Raw genomic sequence first — 22,091 nt, 5'->3', positions numbered from 1 at the left:
CTTTGTTTGCTGGGCACGCTCAGGTGGGTGGGCTGGCGGGCAGTCTGGCAGCAGGGGCCAGCTCGATGTGGGAGGGAGGCAGACCCCTCTGGATGAGAAATTAAAGGGAAAATGGGTGGCATGTGGGTAAGGGCAGCCCAGAGCGGGAGGTGGGAGGAAGGGAGAGGAGGAAGGGCTGAGGGGGGTCTTGGTGGAAAGGGGGCTTTGGGAGCCGTGGTGGAGAACAGCGTTCTGGAACAAGGGGCCAGCAAGAAATTCTAGAGGTAGGGATGGCCGAGGGCCTTCAACCCTGCCTGCCGGTCTGTGTTAAGGACATTTGCTGTCACCGTGCCCTAGCCCCAGCTGAGGACCTCCATGAAACAGCTCAGAGTCGGTGTGTATGGGACACTCAGGTGAAGGGGATGCTGCCCTGGGTTTGGGCAGGTGAAAGGCAGCGAGGGGTATAGGGATATGGGGGTGGGGCTCGACAGCCCAGGGGAGCAGCCAACCCCCCGGGCTGGAATCTGAGGCTGAGGCCAGGAAGAGACAAGACCGTTCTGATCCCCCAGAACAGGGGACAATGGGGTGGCCACAAACTGAGCCAAGCCCCTAAATGGATTCTGCACAGCCTGCAGTGCGGGGGAAAACAAAACCCCAAAACTGTGCGCGGCCAAGGTTTTACGATGGAGAGACTGACATAGAAACCCTGATTTCTGGCTTCCTGGGAAGCATCAGATGACCGGGCCTCCTGGGCCCGAGGCCCCACGTGACAGCCCTCGCTGAGCTGCTGGCCCCGCAGGCAGACAGAGGGGCTCTGGGCGCCCACCAGGCCCTCCACTTGCTTATGGGGACTTCCGGGCCTGATGAGCGGGTGGGGACTGAGTAACTATATTGCAAGGGTGGCCCTGGGCAGGGTCCATCTGCGCCAAGACTCACAGGAGGGAAATGCCCTCTGTGAAAGGGATTGGGAGACTGGGGTTCCAGTCCCCCACACTGTCAGAGTACCCTTGCTCTGGACCCATGCCAGGTCAGATAGCTCCAACCGTGCCCTTTCTTCCCCCAGGACCGGAGCTTTAGTCGTCCCTCCCACCCACCAGTGGGGTGTCAGGAGTTGGTACAGGGCCCTGGTCACCAAGAGGGGCCCCAGGACTTGTCCTTCTGATGGCACAGAGAGCCCTCGATGGAGCAGCCGGACCTGGGGTCCACCAGCCCTGCCACCAAGTCAGGTGATTCCTAGGCCTCAGTTTGCCCATCTGTAAGATGGATGGGCTTGGGGGTGAGGAGCCTCGCTGCACCAAGCCCCCACGGGTGCATGTGAAGGATGGGGACTGAGAACCACAAAGCCCTTTGGGGACCATGCGCTCCCACAGACGTGGCCAGAAATGGGGATCCAGGTGTCTTTGAGGCGCACGGTAGGACTGTGCCGAGGGCCTGGCCCCAAGGTTTTGTCTTTACAGGAAAGGCACTGGGACCAACAGTGACCTGTGGGACGGGCCTGGCCCCCGTCCTCTGGCTCATGGCACCAAGACTTTGGATCAGAAAGAGCCGTGGGGTTTGTCCTGCTCCTGCGGGGAACCTCAGTCAGGATGATTGGGGGCAGGGCCTGGGGATGACTAACGAGCATCTGAGGGGACTCTCATGGTCCCCCGGACTCCGCAAACCCCTAAGCCTGGCTCAGCCCCTCACTTCCTGGACAGGCAGTCCGGCACGTGGCACGGAGGGCAGGAAGTACTCGCAGGTCTGCTCCCCGGACCTCCAGACGTCGAGTCCACCAGGGTGAGCTCTGGAGCTCGGGGACGCCAGCCTGTGTCCGTGGGCCACCCGGAGCGGGGAGTCAGCCCACACGGCCGGGTCCGAAGGGGGCCCAGGGCCCGGGGCAGCCACCATAGTTGTACCGTGTCCTCCGGGGCCATCTAGGCTGGGGGAGAGGCACATGCCCGCAGCTCCAGTCAGCAAGTGGCAGAGCGGAAGCGGGAGCCAGGCCAGCCTGGGGGATGGGGGTAACGGGTGGACGGCTGCCAGCTCTGTCACTGTCACCAGCGCTGTCCTCAGTCGCTCGCGCCTTGCCCACTTCCAGGCACCGGCTGCTGGGGGGGCACGTCTGCCCCCTGGTGGTGAAGCCTGGTGCTTCCCGAAGCCGGCTGGGACCGTGCCTCCTGCCCCCTGGGGGTCTTAGACGCAGGGAGCCAAGGCCATGGGAGGAGTGCCCGGCTCATTCCTCGCTTCTCTGGGGTGAACAGGGATGGCGACACGTCTGCCTTGCGACGGGGTGAGGTGAACGGGACAATGCATGTCACCATGGGGTTCTGTAATGGCTCCGATTAGGGCCGTGCGGCAGAGCTGTGATGCCGGCTGCCTCCAGCATCGCCCATGGTTCTGCTGGTCATCCCTGAAGGGCTTGCAATGTGCTGTCCTCAATGACCGTCCCGAGGCTGGACAGCTGCTCGTCATCCTGGGCTGGATGGGCAGCAGAAGTGACACCTGTCGTCTTCCATGAGTGGGGGGACCTCACAGAGACTCCCACTTGCCAAGCCTGGGGCCGGTGGGTCCTGCGCTCATGCTGGTCCAGAGGAAATGTGCCTCTGGTGGCCTTAGAGCCAGGCTCAACTCTCAATACTCCCACTTCACAGATGGGGAAACTGAGGCCGAGTGGGATTACGTTGCTTGTTCAAGTGGTCGGCCATGAAGTTCTGGAGCTGGGACAGCGCTGCTGGTGAGGCAAAGCCCGCCTCCCTCGTGCTTTAGTGAACACTGCAGACAGATTTATGGAACACTTCTTACAGACGTCCTAGGTGTCGGGGGTACAGTGGGGGACAAGAAAGACTGGGTCTCTGCCATCATGGGGTGAGCTCCTGTCCCGTCCAACACCTCCTCACATCTTCATGTGCCCCTCCAGTCTTCTCTCTACCAGCTGAGCCCCCCGGCCCCATCACACGGCCACCAGGACCCCATTCCGAGCTTTTCCCCAAGCAGGCGGTCTCCGGCCTCTGTTCTCAGAACACTCCCCCTCCACTTGCTCTGGATCCAGTTCTAGGGGCGGGTGAGGAGGTTCCGATCAGCACAGGACCCTTGTCTCCCCCGCGGTCACCCCATGACTGCATCCATACAACTCTCCAAACCTGACTTGCCCGTCCGTAAGCGAGGTCTCGAACAAGCAGCGTCCTAGGTCCTTCCTGGCAGATGTTGGATAACCCCGATTCGGGTCTATAAATAGGTGCTCGAGGCACAGTGAGGGTAAAGGCAGAGCAGGAGCAGGGCACAACAGAGGTCGCAGGCTTCACAGCCCCCCAAAACAGGGGCCGCTCCCTGCTCCCACCTGCCCTGCCAGCCTCTTACTCTCCAGCGCCTTGTCCTCTCTGTTGAATGAAACGGGGAGACAGACCACGGACCCGGCAGCACAAATGCGAGGGAATGTGACAGCGGTGACCGAATGTTGTGCTCAGGGAGCACCTGCTTGGGCTGCTTTGTTGCCACGTGCACCCTGACTTCCCATAGCCATTCTATACAGAGGCAGCTGCCCCTACCATCCCCATTTATAGGGAAGCCAGCTGGGGCCCCAACGTTTAAGTGACTAGTCCAAGGCCACACGGCCAGGCCAGGATTCAAACCCAGGCTGCCCAGACTCCACGTTGGAGCACTCGATGACCTCCTTTGCTCATGAGCAGTGTGTGTCTGCCAGGGGCCCGGTACGGAGCAGGCCTGGAGTAAACGGCAGACACCGCTGATTCTCGTCCGTAATCAACATCACATCTAGAGGCACGGTCGGCTGCATGCGGGGCGGGGAGAGCTGGGGACCACTGCTGCGCAGACGCACGTCCTTCCCACCCCCCTCCCAGGGGAGGATGACCCCGCCAGCCCCATCCAGCGCTGCAACTTGATTTGGATACGGACACAGTCATCGCCTGCCAGACGGAGTCCTGGGGGTATCCAGGCTGCTCTCCTGTTGGGGGTAGAGCTGTGTCCCCCCAAAAGACATGCTAAAGTCCTAACTCCTGGTCCCTGTGCACGTGACCTTGTGTGGCCAGAGGGTCTTTGTAGATGTGACCGGGTTGAGATGAGGTCATCCTGGAGGACCCTAAATGGCAATTTACAAGACCCTGTGAAGACACAGATGGAGACATGGTGGGAGGACAGCCGTGTGAAGACAGAGGCAGACGGGTGTGGGGAGGTCACCCGCCAAGCAGCGCCACGAAATGCCGGCAGCCACCAGAAGCTGGGAGAGACAAGGAAGGAGTCTTAGCCTTGCCCCCACCTTGAGCTCAGACTTTGGACCTCCAGCACTTCGAGAGAGTAAGTTTCTGTAGCAAGCCCTCTAGCTTGGGGTCCTCTGTTAAGACAGACCTAAGACACGACTGCATCACCTTTCTCCCCACAGGGTCTGCACGCCCCCAGGTCCTGGCTTTGACCTCCGCATCTGGGAACCTGACATCCAAACGTGGACAGGTCGGGCCCCAAGGCCAGCCAACTGGAGATACTCGTGTTCCCTTACCCCTGCTTTCTCCAATAGGAACGTACAAACCCCAGGAGATTGCGGGGGTAGGTGGGGTGGACAGCTTTATTTCTCCCTCGGGTGCCTCCTTGGCCAGCAGCCTTTCCTTAGAAGAATCCTTGGAAAGAACAACCACTCAGGATATTGGAACTTACCCTGACAACCAAAGACATAGGAGAGGGAGCCCGAGAGAACGGGGAGGCTGGGTGCAGGACTGGGGGCCTTAGGAAGGGCTCTGTCACTCACTGCTCCTTTGTGACCCCTCACTAATGACCCTTCCGGGCAGGTCCCAGGGCTCTAGGAATTACTAGTCCCAGGCAGGCACTCCGATCCAGCAGGGCATGTAGAAAGCGGTGGCATCCAAACTTGGCCTGCATTCTCGAGTTCAGCAATAAAGCCCAAAGAGCCCAGGAAGGAGGTGACATTGGGTTGTCTGGACTCTGCCAAGTTCAGGGCTTTGGTCCTGGAGGAGGGTGTGTCCAGCCAGCAGGGGAATGGCTGTTCCACGAGCCATCCGCCCCACTCCTGCAAGAATATGGTTCAAAGGCCACGAGGGTGGATTTTAACAATGGGGAACAGACCGCTGAGATGCACTGGAAGGACTGGGGGCGGTGTTCCGTCTCCCTGTAGGGGTGGGAGGTGTCCCTTCCTGAGGGCCTGGTCCACACATCCCCACCACAACCCTTCCTGCTGGGTAGCCTCATTCCCTACTACAAGTGGACACCAAGTTCCCAGATCCTGATGTCACCCACAGGGTCACAGGCCGGTGAAGGGCAGGGCCGGGGGGGACACCGGGCTGCCCACTCCAGTCCCTGGCTTCCCGCCTGGTGGACTGTGGACGGAATTCACCTGCTTGGAGGCCAGGCCCTTCCACACCTGAAGTCGGAGCAGGTACCGCTCCCCTGCCCTCCACCCAGCCCCCACTGGGCCACCCAGCACTGGCTGCAGGGTTGTGCCCGCAGCTTGCCCACCCGTCTGGGCCCCCAAGCCTCTGCAGGCCCAGGACTCCTCCCCGCCCCCAGACACAGCCTCCGGGCCTCGCAGCCTGTCAGGGTCCACCCTGCCACCCGCACGCTCACTCGCTACCCAGCTCACAGGCTTCAGAGGAGCATCTCCGCCTGCAAGATTTCCACATTTCCAAGCTCGGGGTCCGAGGCCCTCCACAATCTGGGCACGAGCTTCCATTCCTTCCATTCCGCTTCATCCCTGGCTGAGCCTGTCCAGGCCCCCGTCTGCCACCAACTTCCAAGCAGAAGACAGAGTGACTGCTTGTTCTCCAGACTTTCTGCCTGTTTCCCACCCCTGGGCCTTTTGCCAGGCGCTGCTCTCCGCCCGGGATGCCCTTCCTCCCTCTCCTCCAACTCATTTCTTCTCCAGCGATATTGATGATAATAATAGTACTAAGACAGCAGAGTGCCCTGGTTCAGGGGATGGGCTGTGGCTTATACCGGTGAACAGCCGTCTGCCTCGGGCTCACGAGTCTTGGTCAATGTGCCTCAGTTTCCCCACCTGTAAACTGAGAACCAGAACAACACCTTCCTCCCTGGGTGATTCCCAAGGCTGAACAGGTGTCCACAGATACAAAACGGGCCAGGTGCACAGTGGGTGCTCGTCGGTATGAGCTGTTATCAGTAACTGTCCTCCCCACCATGCTGTCTTCCCCCTGAATGGGAGGTCTGTCTCCTCCATCAGACTGGGCGCTTGCTGAGGCCTTTGGCTGCAGTGGAGAGGCCCGTGGTATGTGCCGGGTGGACACAGACAAAGCCTTTCCTTCTTGACCACACTTTGGTCAAGCTCCTTGGAGCCTCTGTCACTGGACTGACCTTGGGCTTCCCACCTACCCTCGCAGGATCCAGTCTGAGCAGGAATCCCGCCGGGTCAGTTTAGCCCAACCCCCACCTCCTGTATCTTATCACCCTGTCCTGCCTTCAGCAAGAATTCGGTCACAAGAGTACCCCTTTCCCCACAGGTTTCCACCCACTGACCCTGGCCCTGCTTGTGGACGGTAAATCCCTCCTTCTGCTGCTGGAACGGAGAGCTGAGGCTAATTTCTCTCCCCCACTGCAGATCCCACAGCCAGGAAACGCACAAACTCTGAAAATTCAAGTTTTTTCAGAGTCTGGCCACAAAATCTGGATCTGCTCTGATCTGAGGCTATCTGGAGTCCTTGTCTACCCCCCTCTGTGCAGATCCGGTAGAGAGACACAGTCCCCAGGAGTTCGCCCTGGTGTCTCCTGCCAGCTATCAACAGGTTGGATCAGCACTCAAAAATCCAGCAGGAGTTCCCAGGTCACATCAAGCCCTGAGGGTCTCAGATAAGGGGTGGAGGGTCTGAACTGATGGGAAGCTGAGTCATGGAGCTCACTGGTGGCTGAGCCGGGTTCCACCGGACTCCGGACTCCAGAGGTGGCCTGCCATTTCATAAGGAGCCTTGGAGACAGGTGCTTAGCAGACTCTGGAAAGTTCTCTATAAGAAGCAGTCGTCCGTAGGGGGCATTAGGATTCTTCTGCACTGACCACTCAAAGGTCAAGAGGTTGGACAATTTTAAGAATGACACAGCATGAAAGCTCTGTCCCTACGCCCATCTCCTAGAAATGCTGGATTAAAAAAATGACACGTCTTCTAAATGCGTAACTTTCATACGCGCTTGTAAGAAAAGGAGGAAGGTTGCCAGGGGCCAGAATGTTAATACTAGTATTATCATTCAGACCGTTTCATTCCTGTACTTAGATCGTATTTAGTATTGATTTTACTGAAGGGTGTTGCCTCGAAGAACGCTGGAAAGACGCGATTGTTCAACGTGGAGGGACCTTCTCCGTGCCTTAGGGCATCGAGATTCTAGCACTTCCAGCAACCTCATTCATTGCTGTGCCCATTTTGCAGATGGGGAAACTGAGCAATCCTGTGCTGGTTGAGCTAGGGTGCAAGCCCAGATGGTCTGGCTCCCAGGACTGTGTTCTACAGTCTCAGACGCTCCACTCACTGTGCTCTAATCAGCATAACAGCGAATTCCCAGGAAAAGGCCAGGAGCTAAAAGCTGGGGCCTTGAGACAGAGGGTCAAACCAGCAGTCAGGAGGGAAGATGCTGAGGGAGCAGGTAGGTGCGAGAGGCAACCGAGTCCCTCACACAAAGCCAGGGCTCTCTAGGGGCTGTTCCTCTAATAAATGAGCAGCTGAGAAAAAGATCTGCCCCCGGGCCAAGAGAGATGCCCAAGAAACCTGGTGTGTCTCCCTGAGCTCCAGGGAGCTGGAAGAGCATGCACGTCTCCTGGAACCTGTGTGGGCATCTGCCCACATCTGCCCACCATCTGACCAGCCTGGTGATAGCCTGGGGGCAGCCCACCCGAGCCATTGGGAAGGTGCCTTGGAGGGTCAGGCCCCCCGAGCCGGGCAGGTGTCTACAGATAACCCCTGGCTGGAAAGAAACTCAATCCCAAGGATGCAGCGCCTGGGGAAACCGGCCACCAGCAGGAAGGAGGCACAAGCTACAACTGTCAGAACAAAACTCCCGAGGGCTTGAGCCAAGAAACCATTGGAAAGAGACCCCGAAGTGAATTTGCTTAACACTGTCAAAGGTGTACCAGAGAACAAGAACGCATGATGTTATAAAAGCCAGCTCCCTACTGGGAAGCCAGCGTCCTGGGCATGGGGACAGAGCTCAGTGGTCCCAGCTTCCTGGGCACCTGGCTAGGTGTGTGCGAGGGGACAGATTTGGAGGAGGGAAAAGGTTATTTCTGTACTTAAATACACATGGTTCTCTCTCTAACAGACGAAGGTAAAATCCTTGTGTGGAGTCTGAAGATGACCCAGGACCCTTCAGTCCTCTCGAGGTTATGGGACCTCACTGGGCCCCTCTCGCAGACCCCGTGAGGATGCCCTCCTCCCTCTCCCCTGCCATTAGGGCAGCCTGGGGACCCTGTTCCAGACACCAGGTCCTTGGATCAATCCAGACCATGGGAATACCAAGGACGCGGGTCAGCCCATCGCATGGGACCCCTCCCTGCGGGTTCCTAGAAGGACCATCCCTCGGGTCTCATTACCAGGAAAACCTGTGCTCTCCTCTGAAGGGCATTCAACTCTCGGGCTTGATCCTTCCTCTTTGCTCTGGTCTCTAGGAAGCTCAGAGTCAAAAATCAGTCCATATCTCACAGGTGTGCTGGAACCTCCTGGCAGGTTTTATTTATTTATTTGTTTTGTCATTCCAGGTACATCTTGATAACGCTTATAGTAACAACACAGCCACGGGTTTGACTTTAGGGACATTTTTCTAATAGCCAAGCACAGACCTGGGGAGGTCACACACGATCACACCATTGCAATCCCCGCTGACGCAGGGACCACTAATTGTGCTGTGTAAACAGGCTGGTGAAGCTGTGGGCGATGTTCCTGCAGGCACACGGGGGTCAGGGAGAGCAGTGGGCCATTTCCCCCGGGGCCCCACTGAGCAGAGGGAGCTGCACCAATCACCCTTCCTGGGGCCAGCGGGGGCAGGGCAGGGGAGTGAGAGACTCAGGATTCCACTCCCAGAGGTGTCTGTGGGGACAGGACCTTCTCCCACACCCCCTGGGGTCCCTCTGCATGCACCTGTGTCTACGGATCCTACACTCCCCTCCCACCCGCCCCATCCATGAACGTGGTTTAAGTTTGGGAACTGACACAGGGTCTAAGAAAGGCATTTAACAAAACCACCTGACCCGTAGCAGCAGGAGGAAATGAGAGTTGGGGTCCCCAGTGAAGGGTGCTGGGCCACCCTGCTCTGACATTGACTCCCTGGGCCCTCCTCACTCCACTGGTTCCCACAGGAAGCCCAGCCCAAAGGGCACCAGGAGTTCATAGGGTCCAGCTGTCCATTTTATAGATAGGGAGACTGAGGCCTCAGGCCAGTGGGACACACAGGTCACCCACAGGTAGGATTGTCCTAATGTGTGGGGAAAAGGAGCAGATGCTGAGGTCCTACTGGGTGCTGGGAACCCACTTCCCTCCCTCGCGGGGCTGCCCTACCAGTCAGAATGCCTGCTCTGTTTCACAATGAGGAGGCTGCAGTTCAGAAGACACTGGCTGGCCCTGGGTGCACAGCAGGTAAGGGAAGGGCTGAGATCTGAGCCCAGCTCTGACCCGGAGGCCACCTCCACAGAGTCATCAGTCATTGTGAGCACCTCCTGGTGAGTCATGGGTGGGCAGTGTCACAGCCGGCAGTGGGTGGAGGACAGAGATTGCCTTGGGGAGTCCTGAAGAGCCCTCAGCAGCTGTGATATTTTAAACAGGTCTGGAAAGATGACCTCTCTCTGCAGGGCCCGGTGGGCCACACCTCAGCAGGGGCAGGTCTTGCGCTCAGCAACTCCACAGGATGTAATCTCCCAGCAGCCCACTGGGAGGGGCTCTGGAGCGGTAAACACAAGGCCACACAGGCAGTCGGGAGGTGCCCCTCGGGCCTTCCTGCCGTGCTCTTCACCCACTGCACCTGCTGTCCCAGACCTGTCCAGTGCGAGGCCATAGCTGGAGCTTGGACAGACAGGGCCTCCCTCCAGGATTGGCCCCTGTGTCCCCAGAGCCCCAAGAGCTGGGCTTGGAGTGAAGCCAGGTGAGGTGAGAGGTATTCCAGGGGGACCAGACCTGTAGGGCATGTGAAGGACAAGAGCCCCACCAGGTAGGGGATGTGGACCCTGTGGGGAGAGTGTGTGCCATGCTGCCGGCCTTGGGGTGTGTGAAGGTTCTAGAAAGGCCACTGCCTGGGGTTCAGACCTCTCATGTCCATGGGCTAGCTCCAGTCCCCTTCCCTTCCTGCACCGCAAACCCGGCTGGCCCCTAGGTTCTGTCGGCTTCAGTCTCCCACCAGGTTCCACCACCACCAGCATGAGAACTTGCTCATGTCACGTGAGGATGATGACAGGACCTCACGGGGCAATGGTGATGGTGGAAGGGGCCATGTATGTGAAATGAGGCATGGGGGCCATTGCGTTTGGTCAGCCAACACCTATTCATCCTGCAAAACCCTGCCCAGGGTGACCTCACCCAACAACGTGGAGCCCCTCCCACTGGGCTACCAAGATGAGGCTGGACCCATAGCTTCGGCTCTGTGAGCACTTGGGGGTGGGGGGAGTCACACGAGGCTCAATTAGCTGAAAAGCCCTGGGGCCTGTCCCCAGCCCCTCTTGACCTGCATCAGTTTGGGAAACCCTTGTCTGCAGGCAAGGTCAGCTGGCTGGGCTCAGATCCGGGCTCTCTGGGGGCCCCAAGAGCACGATGCAGTCACCCCAGGCTTGGTGTCTATTGCTCATCTGCTGAGTCCTTTGAGCCAGAAAGCTAGACTCTGACCTGGAGGCGGACGCGGCCTCCTGCCACCTGCTCTCCCTCAGCTCTTCTCTGGGTCCCGGATGTGGGAGGACAGCCTTGCCCAGACACCTGGTCTGGCCCCCCAGGGGCTCCTCGTTCGGGTCTTCTTGGTAGTTCCTGGTTTGGCTCTTTCCCTGTGGCTCCCAGTGTGGGTGGTGGACAAGGTGGGGATGGATGAGCGCTAGCTCTTCCCTGGGAACCAAGGCAGCGAGGTGCCTTGTAGCACCTGTAAGCGCCACTCCTCCCCTGTGCTGGCTCACCCCGCAGGGATTCCCCCCGTCCCGACTGGAGGGCCAGGTGACAGCAAGGGGTCTCTAGGGCTGCGCCACAGGGATGAGACAAAAGGATGAGGCTGTAAGCTCCCAGCCCTCTTGTAGGTAACCCACCAGGCTGTCAGCTTTGGGGATGTGTGAGGGGAGAGGAAGGGGAGTCAAGAGCCTCCCAGATGAATGAAAGTGGAGGTCAACATCCTGGAGAAAGCTGTTGTCCTTGGAGGCCAGGCCCGGTCCATGGCCACATGCTTGCCCTTCACTCTATCTGGTAAGACCTTCCTCTAAGCCTGGCCTGGACAGCCAACTCCTATTCATCCTACAAAACCCTGCCCAGGGTGACCTAACCCATTAACGTCTCCTCCATGAGCCCCATCACAGTGCGTGTGCATCTGCATTTGGAGGACAGCACTGCCCAGGCTGCTTGGAGGTTGAGAGTGGGACCCCTCACTATTAAGGACATGTTCCAGACTCTTTCCTTGGCTGGCTTCTGCAGTTATAAGTATACCTTAGAATTCACACACAGCATTCTCAGGTGGGCAGGCTGCTAGCCACCTTTCACCGGGGACACAGGGTTGTGAGGACAGGACCAGAGGCTGCGTGCATTCCCCTCCCTTTCATTCGGTGAGTATTTCTTGAGAACCTAGCATGTGCCAGGCCCTGAACTAAGTGCTGGGTTTGAATCTGATCTTGGCCAAATCTTTTACCCTGGGCCAGCCTTGGGGTCTACTTGGGCATCGTAACTGCTCTGGCAGGAAGAGACAATGTTGAGGGGAGGGAGCAGTTCCCATTTACCAACAGGGGCAGAGGCCTGCACTGGGCATGTCTAGAGCTCAGCATCCAAGGCCACACCCAGAAGGCCCAGCCCACCCCACTTTGCCTGTGCAGTTGACAACAGGGCTCCTGCTGGAGCAAAGATGGTGAGCCCTGGCTGGGGCCTACACAGGCCCCTTCCTCCTCCCTCCTGCCTACAGCACCTGCTAGCATACATACAGGGGAGAAGCTCGTCTATCTCAGAGACATTCTTAGCAACTCCCCCCAGCCCCCCAACATGAGGGCCCATAGTCTCCTGGAGGGCCCTCTTGGCCTTGGAGCCGATAGACCAAGATGATGGCCCCTGACCTTGACTGTCAGCACAGAGGAGGCCTTTTCCCTTCACTTGCTCATTCTCTGCACCTTCAGGTAAAGATGAGGAAGGCTCACCTGCACTGGGCCCCCCCCCCCCCCCGTGACTCAGTGGACAGATCTCCATGGCAGGGGCCTGCTGCTGCCTAGAGCTCTTTCTGGTTGATCTTGGGACATGACACTCATTTCCCATTTCTGGGGGTTCACTTGTCCCCGTGGTGCCTCCTGTGCTGTAACTCGTCCCCTAACCAGGCATCCTGGGTGACGCCCTGACCACAGACGACAGAACAAGTCTTAGGGAGGACTGGAGGTGGTGAGGGTTATGACGGTGCCCCCTTGCTCTATGATGTCAGCTGCTGACGCCCTCTCTGCAGATGAGCCAGCAGAAGGCCTGGAGGCTCTGTGAGGGGCAGGGCTGCAGGGAAGGCCAGGGGTTCCAAGCTAGGCTGTAGAGACAAATGGACCTGCACTTAAAGTGCAGCTCTGTCCCTTACTGTGACTTGGCCTCAGTTTTCCCATTCTGTGAGATGGGGACACAGCAGTGCCTACCTTGTAAGGTCAGGGCAAGGATCTCAGGGGCTCCTTAGTGCAAAGGGCCTGCAGGCCAGCGGGTGGAGGGCTCAGGGCTCAGGGGATGCTGTTCCTGCGATGCTCTTGGGGCGGGGCACACGCCCTCTCCCCGATGCATCACTCAGGATCCCGTCCAGCCCTCTCCTCCAGGCTCTTACCACCCCTGCCTCACCCTCCTTCAGGGCTCCAGCTACGCAGCACTCACAGGCCTAGCCCACCTGCTTTCTGAGCAAACCCACCCACCAGCAAGGTGCCAGCTACTCAAAGCTGATGGCTGGGCCGAGGCCTCCCCTGGGCTGCCCTTTGTGACAACTCCATGGCACCATGGGTCTGCGTTCCATTAGCCTCCCTCATCGGACTATGTCAGGCCAGTCCGATGGAGACTTATGCCCAGCAGGCAGGGGATGTGTCTTTGTGGCAACTGCCTCCTAGTTTTTAGCAAATGCCTCTCAACACACGTGCATGTTACTGAACGCGCCCTGCCACCTGCCGGCTTCTCTCCAACACGGAAATGCTGGCTTTGCAGGACGGACATGAGGCCTGACGGATGGGACGAGCTGCTCGGGGTCACATGGCTCCAAGGCCGGGAGGCCAGCCCTCCTGATCCCCGGGGCTCTGCAACGCCAGCTGTCTCTCTCATGGCCTCAGAAATCCTTCCTCTCCCACTGAACGTCCGTTGTCTCTGAAGGTCAGGTACACAGAGTCCCTGTCTGCAGAGACTGGTCCAGAAAGGCAGTGAGTTTCCCCACGGAGCACACCTCCTAGCTTTACTCCTGTCCCTTACCACCTGTTTCTGAAACCCTGCCTCGGTCCTGGATGTCACTCACTCACTCACTCGTCCATTCATCAGACGCTCCCGGGGTTCCTCTCTGCGCCAGCCCCAGGCTGAGCCTGGGGACCCAGAGATGAATCAGGCAGAGCCCCACCTTGGAGCCTTTGGAGGGTGAGAGACTGGGAACAGATGAGCATGGGGTGCTAAATGCTGCCGCAAATATAGAAGCCAGGATTCCACGGGCTGCCCCATCTTGCCTGGGTGGATGCGGGGCAGCTGAGAAGGCTTCCTGGAGGAGGAGGGCACCTTCCAGCAGGGCCTTGAAGAACCAGGGGAAACCCCCAGTGAAGCTGAAGAAGGACACGAAGAGTTCCAGGCAGAGGGACACCTGGGGAGGCCGAGAGGAGGGAAGAGTGAAGAGGAAATAGGCAGACGAGATGCCCCATGTGCATGGGCAGGCAGTGAGGGGTGACAGTGACTCTGATCTAGCACGGGGGTGGGGGTCCCCGGGGGGGTGGAGATGACCCCCGGCCATCCACAGGTATCCTATCAGTAGCTTGCATGTGACCGGGCTCCCTCTTACACCTGCGGGCGACAAGTGCGGCTCCAGGACCAGAGCCTACCTTCAGAGCTCCAAGCCCCTTGGGAAAAGCCACTGCCTTAGAGCAGCAGCTCTGCAAAGCCCTTTGGGGCACCACCTCCGGTTCCTCCCTGGGAGAGCTGACCGCAAAGCTTGCTGGGGCCTCTTGGAAACCAGACCTGGTCCAAAGGCCAGTGAATGCCCAGCAGGCTGGTGTGCAGAGGTGACAGAGAGAAATGACACAGGTGCGATTTTCACTCAGGAAAGAGCAGTTGACCCTCAAGCCACAGCCTGGAGACCGAGGCTCAAAGGGGTGGGGCGGCCTGCCAGAGCTCCCCCAACGTGTAAGCAGGCGGTGAGCGGGCCTGGGCGCTGAACCCAGCCCTGATGGTTCCGTGAGCTCCCCCCACCGTGGCATCAGTGTCCCCCATGGGTCCACGGAGCCTCGCATGGCGGCCCGCGGCCAGTGCACCCAGAAGATATTTTATGAATGAGCGAACAAAAGAATCTGAAACCCCTGCTCTTCCTCCCCACCATGAGGCTGTAGGAAGAAGCCATCTGCTACTGTTTTTTGTTGTTGCTTTTACTCTGAAAATCAAAAGCACAAACCCGAAGTCACAGCTCTGGGTCACATCAGGACGGACAGACAGCCCAGCCCCCGATTCTGGCTAGAACTGAGTTTGTCCTCCCAGGGACAGGAGTCAGACAGACAAGGGCCAAACCTCCACTCAGCCACTAGCAGCTGGAGACTTGACCGGCCGCACCCCGGCCGCACCCCTGCTCGGAGCCTTGGTATCCTTCCCCAACCCCAAGAGAGATGCAAGAGGTCCTACCTCCCTTGCTGGCTGCTGTCAGGACCAAGGAGGTGGGACCCTGCCAAGGAGTGCACAGGGATCCTGGCCTTGGGGCCTCCTCTGCCCGTGACCTTGGCGGCTGCATAAGCTCTGGAGCCCTCAGCACTCACTGTGCTGGGCGCCCTGTGGGCAGCTGAATGGCTTACACATTAGGAGGTGCACACACGGCCAAAGGGCAGAGGGGCCAAGGAGGGTGCAGGCAGGGGGCTCCCTGGGCTGCCCTATGACTCAGCAGGATGCAGGGAGGCTGCAGGTCTAGGGAGGGGAGCTACCCCCTGGCTGCGCCTTGTGCAGGGAAGCCCAGATGCCGCTGTTTCGGATAAATATTTTATCACTGCGCACAGAGCCGTCCCCAAGAAGGTGCCTGCCGCCTCTGAGCCGGCAGAACACTCCTTCCTGCCCGGACAGAAGGAAGTGGCTGGGTGGGGTGCAGGGTGGGGTCAGGAGCCCAGACCGCTAGCACGTTACTGTTCCGCTGAGGCTTCAGGTCAGCTCGGCTCAGCAAATGCCCCCTGAGCCTCACCCACACTCTGCCCTGCCCTGGGCTGTGAGCCGCAGGCTGGGTGCGGGGCTCAGCCCTGCCCCATGGACAGCTCCTACATTCCTCTTCACCATGCCTAGAGCACTAGCCCCCTCTGCCCTTTGGCTCAGGCACACGTCCCATCCTGGTGGCCCAGTGCCATGCCACCTCCTCCAGGAAGCATTCCTGGCTTTCCTCCTTTTTACTGTGTGACCTTGGGCAGGCCCATCACGCTATCTAAGACTGTTTCTAAAATGGAGCTAATGATCCCCACTCGTGGGGCACAGGATGAGATTCTGTAAATGAAAGGTCTCCCAGCACTTTGCCCACATGAAGACATTCTCTTTGGAAGGAGCGGGACATCAGGCGTCCAATCAATAAATACTGAGCACGTCTTAAGGTGGGACCCAAGGACATAGACCGCCTGGCTCCTGTTCACAGGGGTCCGTGATTTTCCTAGGGACACGGGACCCAAATAACCCTAATACTAACAGGAAGCGCCGGAGTAATGACACGACAGTAGTAACGGCCGCCATGTTTCCAGCCCCTGCTGCTGCCAGAAACTTGACATCACACCCCCTTGTTCACATCTCCCAGCAGCCCTGTGCTGCGGGGTTCTTACCCCCACTTCGTAACAGAGCGAAAACCATAGCTCCCTACCTCTCCACGGTTGGGCTTCCCAGCACGATCAAAGCCAAGCTCAGCATATGCTCCCAGCCTTCCCTTTCCATGCTGAGTCTACTGGGCCAGGGACCATCACCACCACTTACTCAAGTCCGAAACTAACAGTCCTAGGGACTCAAAAGGTAGTGAGCTCCCTGTCACAGGAAATAACCAAGCAGGGGGCATCATGTTTATTATCAATATGTGGCCTTGATGGCTGGCTTTCCACCCATCTTAATCAGACCTAAATACCTACCAGTGGTGTGACCTTGGACAAGAGACTGACCTCTCTGTGCCTTGCCTTCCTCATCTGTACAACGGGATCATACCATGGCCTTGGAGGGTTACATGAGGTGCATCTCAAGGGCTGCTTATGTGCTGACTATTACTATTCTGTAGCTTTACCTTACCCCTCCCCTCATGGGAACCAAACAGGGTAGAAATTGAAATTTCCATTTCACAGATTTGAAAACTGAGGCACGGAGAATGACCTCTCAGACTCAAAGGGTATGTGGCAGAACCAGAACCAGAACCAGAACACAGGTCTCCTGGTGCTGAATGGGGGCCTCCCTCCCAGCCTGGATCCTCCCTCCCCCTGATCTTTCCTCCTGGGTTCTCCTCTGGGCTCCGGGCACACTGCTGGTGCTGGAGAAACTGCTTGGGGCAACACATAGAAGGTTTTTAACCAGTTCAGCTGATGGCACAGACAGCAAAACCTTAAGAACCTTCTAGAAAACGAGCAAGACTTCTGCTGGGGTCAGAGGAGCCCACTGTGGTGGGTCCTGATGTCGGGGTGTTTTGGTGACATTCTCTGACCTTCAGGCAGGTAGCACGGAGGGGTGGAAAGGGGGCGTGCACACCTGTCAGTCGGCCTAGGTCTGAACCCCAGTCCTGGTCCTTGCTGCCCGGGTCTCCAGGCAAACCACTTGGCCTCTCTGAATTGGCCACGATCACCCTCTGGGCTGGCTAGTCCCTGGAGAATCTGCACATGGGACCAGGCACATGGTAGGTGCTCAAGAAACAGCAGCCCCCTTCTTCCCCGGGGTCAGCCCACACTCTGGAATCAGAACAGAGGAGAGAGCACTACTTCCTGCTGAAATGAGTTGAGATTTTCTTGATAATCTTTTCAGAAGGGGCCCGGCCCCTGCACCCTACCCCCACTTGTCCCAGGGCGCAGACAGTCGGTGGCCTCACTGTCCTCCCCGGAGGGTACAGATGGGCCCGAGAAGGAGCTGAAGGCTTCCCCGGGCCAGGCATTGAGTCCTCTTGCCACGCCGGAGGGGCACAAAGATGCTAACGCTGATACCAATGCTGACGGTAACTCTAGGCCCAACGCCAGCCTGAGCGAAAGGCCACACGTCAGAGCACTGTGACGGCGAGAGCCGGTGGCTGGACCGCCACTCTTCCTGTCTTACACAGGGACTGTCCCTCTCAGGGCCTTATGTGGAGCCACCAGATCCTCACCGCGACCCTATGCTCCGAGTGCTTGCAATTCTCAACACTTTCCAGATGAAGAAATCGAGGCGCACAGAAGTCGAGGGCCTTGCCCGTGTCAGACAGCTGGGCACAGGCAGGGCCGGGATTCAAACCCAAGCAGCCTGGCTCGGGAAACCAAGGTTTTGATCATCTCAACAGTTTCGTCCAAGCGACCCAATGCAGACGACACAACTGAAGCTCAGAGAGGCTAGGCAGCTTTCCCATGGCCACACAGCTATTGGATGGTGCTGTCAGGATGTACAACAGGCAGGCCTGACTCTGCAGTCCCCGGCCTCGGCAGCCCCTCTCTGACCCTGGCTGGCTCCTCCTCCCCGCCGCCCGGAGCCGTGTCCTGGACTTAGGGATTCCTGAGTCACCAGAACTGGGGTCACACACAGATTTCAAAGCCCTCATCCTGCTGGTGCTCCCCCGCTGAGATTTGGTTCTGAGACATCTAAGGGGGATGTGGTTAAAAGGCAAAAAGAGGGTTACGGTGTCACCAGGAAGTCACCTTTTTGTTCCACTAAACCCATGTCTTCACAGCAGTCCAAGACTCTAATTTGCTTCTCCCGACTCAGACTCGGGGCGTAGCTGGGTCTTCTTCAACATGTATCCCGAGGCCACCCCAGGCTTCTGGGTGAGCCTAAAGCAGGACATCCTGACTCCAGTGTGTGACCCTGTGCAACAAGGACCCCACAGTCTGACCCTACAGCTCCCTGTTCAGACGGCATCTGTGGCGTCTCCCTTCTTGCCTCAACCGGGACCCTCCTGCCATCTGCCAGGCCTGGAGAAGGCCAGTGGGAACGAGAGAGGGAATGAATAAAAGAATGAATGGCTTTTCCTGTCCTTCGATGGGTGTCTTGGGAGCCCGCCCTCCTCACAGACATCCCAGGAGATGATTTTGTTCACGTCCATGAATGCCCAGGACTCAGGGCACCTGAAGAGGTGGGGAGAGGGCCCTGGGCTGTCTCCTTCCTCCTCTTGGCCCCAGCCCCTCCTGGCTCTGCTGGGAGCCACCTGGGAGACCTGGATGTCATCTCCCAGTGCCTGTCTTCAGAGGGCTGGCGCCAGCATCCCAGCTGATCCCACAGAACGCGGCCCGGCTGCCCAGGCGATGCCGCTCGACCAGCCCCATCCATTTAATCCATCCATTAGAAACAAACAAACAAATCCATCAGCAAACAAATATTTCTGCACCGACCGCTTTCCCTGACAGTGAGAAATTACGTCCATGTGAACGCCTCCATCACCAGGTCGTTCGGGTAGCCGAAACACGGACGGTGCCCACCTCTCTCATGGCTCATCCCGGGTTCGCGGGGGTGGGGGGGGCTTGCCAAGTGTCAGGCAGTGTGCCACCTTGGATCCCCTGACTACCTGTAAGGAGTGGGGGATACTAGGATTTCTAGTTTTCAGATGGAAAATACGGAGGCCCCAAGAAGCAGAGTCACTGGTCGGACCACACGGACAGCCACCGGTGGCCCTGTGAAGCTGACCAAGGTCTCCCTGATGCCACAGCACCCTCCCGCCCCCACATTTTCAACAAACGGCTCAGAATCCCAGACAATTTGGTAGGAAAGACCCTTGGGAGGCCATCACCCGCTGCCGGATGGGGACCTGGGCTCAGGGAGGGGGAGTAGTTTGTTCAGGGGACTCGTGAGACCATGCCCCTGGGTTGGGCTGCTCTTGGGTCCATCCCACAGCCCGCGGGCCAGAAGGAGTATGTGATCTCGTGTTCAGCGGTGTTCACATTTGCACGTGCATGCGGTGGGGGTGGGGGGTGAGCTCTAAGATGCAGATTCCCGGTCAGAACAAGAGCCGAGGCACTGGTGTTTTATCAAGCACTGTCATTGAAGAGGACAATCTGGTGGTCCTGGACCGCCCTCCCCCCGCCGGAGCCCCTCGCTTACCCCTCCAGGAAGGGTTCTCAGGCTGCACCCGGTGCAGGAGGTCTGCAAGGCCACAGGGAGCCCCAACTCACCCTCCAGATGCAGTCCAAGGAATGCTGTTTGGAATCCTGGGGAACTCCCGCCCAGCCGGGATGTCCCAAAAGCATCACTAATCACCTGGACCACGATGGGCACTCCAGGCAGCTGTGCACCCTGTCACTGGTGCCCCAAGGCATGGATGGGGAAATGGAGGCCGCCCACAGGAAATGGCTGGGCTGGTCAGCGCCAAGACCACACCCAGTGACCCCCAGGCCAGGGACCCTCCCCCAGCCCAGCACATTTTCCCCTGCTGTGGTTCCACTGGAAACAATCTTAGAAAGCGTCAGGCCCTGCTCCTGTGAACTGGGTCCAGCGCATGGTCTGATCTTGCCAGACGCCCAGACCCAGACGCAGGCAAGTCTGCCCTGCCCGCCACCTCTCAAAGGATGTGAGGGGAGCTCCCTAGTTCCGAGGCCACAGACCCCTCTGTGCTCCAGCCCTGGGGTCTCTGCCCTCAGATGTAACTGCTGCCCCAGACCATGTCCCGCCCCCCCCAGGGCTCTGCAGGGCCAGCTCCCCACAGGAAGGTGGCAGGAGGCCCAGGGCAGAGGCCAGAGGGGTGGGGCCCCGCGCTGAAATCGGACAGGGCTCCGAAAGGAGGTTCTCCCTCCCTTGACCATCTTTGTTTGCTCTGTTAAGGGGGAGCAGTGTAAAGGGAGGGGAGGAGGGGCCATGGGGAGGGGGCAGTGCTGGGGAAGGAAGGCCAGGAGACAAGGCAGGGGGACACCCGGCTGGACAGACCGGCAGAGACCCACCCGGAGAGACAGAGCCAAGAAGGGGGCGGGGCGGGGCGGGGCCTTGCGGTGGGGCGGGGGCGGTTGCTGGCTAGAAGGAGAGACCCCGAGAGAGGAGCTGGGAGGTCCCGGGGTACTCGTAGTGGGAGATGCTGGAGCCCCTTGCCCGGGGGGCCGCCCGACCCCTACCCCATTCCATGTCCCCGCAACTCGGCGTGACGCGCGGCGCGCACACACACACACACACACACGGCGCTCCGGTGGCCCCGGCCCGGCCTCTTCAGGGGCGCGTGCGACCCCCCAGCCCCCCCAGCCCCCTTCCCGCGCGGGGCCTCCGGGGCCCGTCGCCGCCGCTCACCTTGGTCCCCGCGCCGCCGCCGCCGCCGCCGCCACCGCGCAGAGCCGGAGCCCGGGCCGGGGGAGGGGGCCGCCGAGGCCCCGCCCCGCCCCGCCCCCGGGCCCCAGCTGGGGCGCAGGACGCGGACGCGGCCCCGGCCGCCGCCGCCCGGGCTCCGCAGCCGATGCGAGCCAGACCCGCGGAAGGAGGCGACCTGCGGCCGCCGGGGAAGGGGCCCGCCTGAGCTGGGAGCTGGGGCCGGGGCGCCCTCCGCGGATCCCGCACCCCGGTGCACTGCGCAGGCTGTAGGCGGTGCCCGCCGGGGATGGGGCGTCCCCGGCCACCCAGTAACCCCCAACCCCCACCCCGGGCGGCGGTCCTTTAACGCCCACTGAGCGCCCTCTCCTCGAGCCTCGGCCTGTGCGGGGCGCTGCGAGCCAGAAAGGAAAAATCAGACATTCGGATTCTGTCCCTGCCCGGTTGGGCGGGGTGGGGGGGCCCTCGGGATCTGGCGGCTGGCAGAGGGGGCAGGGATGGAGCCAACAGACGCTTCCAGCATCTGAATGGCCGGGCCTGGGGTTCTCAAAGTCTGGTCCCACCTGCCTCGTGGGCATCATCCTGAACTTGTCAGCTGTGCACTTTCTCAGACCCCATCCCAGACTTACAGACTCTAGGGTTGGGGCCTAGGAACCTGGGTTTTACTAAGCTCTCCAGGGGATACCCAGGCCCAGAGAAGTCTGAGAAGTACTGGCCTGGTTGAAATGTCCAGCACCCCTTATCTCATTCCCCAGATGGAGCACCCCGGCCCCACACCCGAGAGCATAAAGAAGGTGTTCTTTTCACCCTTCGTTTAAAAAGGTCTCCCTTGTCTCCTTTGTGACGCTGTGTTGGGAAGGGGGACAGGGGCGAGGGTGGCTCCTGGAATTCTGTGGCAGGATTAACAGGCAGAAAATGTCAGGGGCCCTCAGGGGCGAGGCCGCCTGGCTGGGGCCTTCCCATGGCAGTTACTGGTCCTTCTGTGTGTCGCAGTGTAGGGATGGTTTTAAGTTTTGAGGTGCAATTATGCAGGCATTTCTGTCTGTATTCAGGACTTTTCTCTCCCGTGACGGTGCTTGTTTGAAGCCAGACCACCTGCTCCTGTCAAAATCGCACAGGTCAGGAAGCAGGCCTTCCTGGTGTCCGGAGGCCAGGAGGGGGAGTGTGCTGATGGGCTTTGCCAGGGTCCAGGGACCAGCACCTTTGCCCGGGGGGCGGGCCAGGGCGTCCAGAAGGTGGAGAGGGTATCTGGACGGAGGGACCAGCTGGAGTGAGCACGGGAGGCGAGCGGGTCCTGGGGATGTCCAGCATATGCTTGCGCTATCTCAAGTAGCTTCCCTCTCTTCTTTCTTGCCTTGTCCTGCCTCC

General features: G+C 59.3%; 1 protein-coding gene across 2 annotated transcripts in view; it reads right to left on the bottom strand.

Moving 5' to 3' along the window:
- PRR5 (proline rich 5) overlaps nt 1–20,912 on the bottom strand; it is a 49,270-nt gene extending 28,358 nt beyond the window's left edge. Inside the window, exon 1 of one of the 2 annotated variants that reach the window (XM_047742087.1) lies at nt 20,709–20,912. The gene's annotated coding sequence lies outside the window, so the exon portion shown is untranslated. Of the gene's footprint in view, nt 1–14,951; nt 15,079–20,708 lie in introns of those variants that run through there. The other variant, XM_047742086.1, reaches the window with a different exon arrangement.
- Between the last annotated feature and the right edge of the window lie 1,179 nt (nt 20,913–22,091).

Source organism: Lutra lutra, chromosome 8 (genome assembly GCF_902655055.1).
Source record: "Lutra lutra chromosome 8, mLutLut1.2, whole genome shotgun sequence".
Taxonomy (NCBI): Eukaryota; Metazoa; Chordata; class Mammalia; order Carnivora; family Mustelidae; genus Lutra; species Lutra lutra.
Note: the sequence above shows the minus strand (reverse complement) of the source record. Positions and strands in the feature narration are given on the sequence as shown.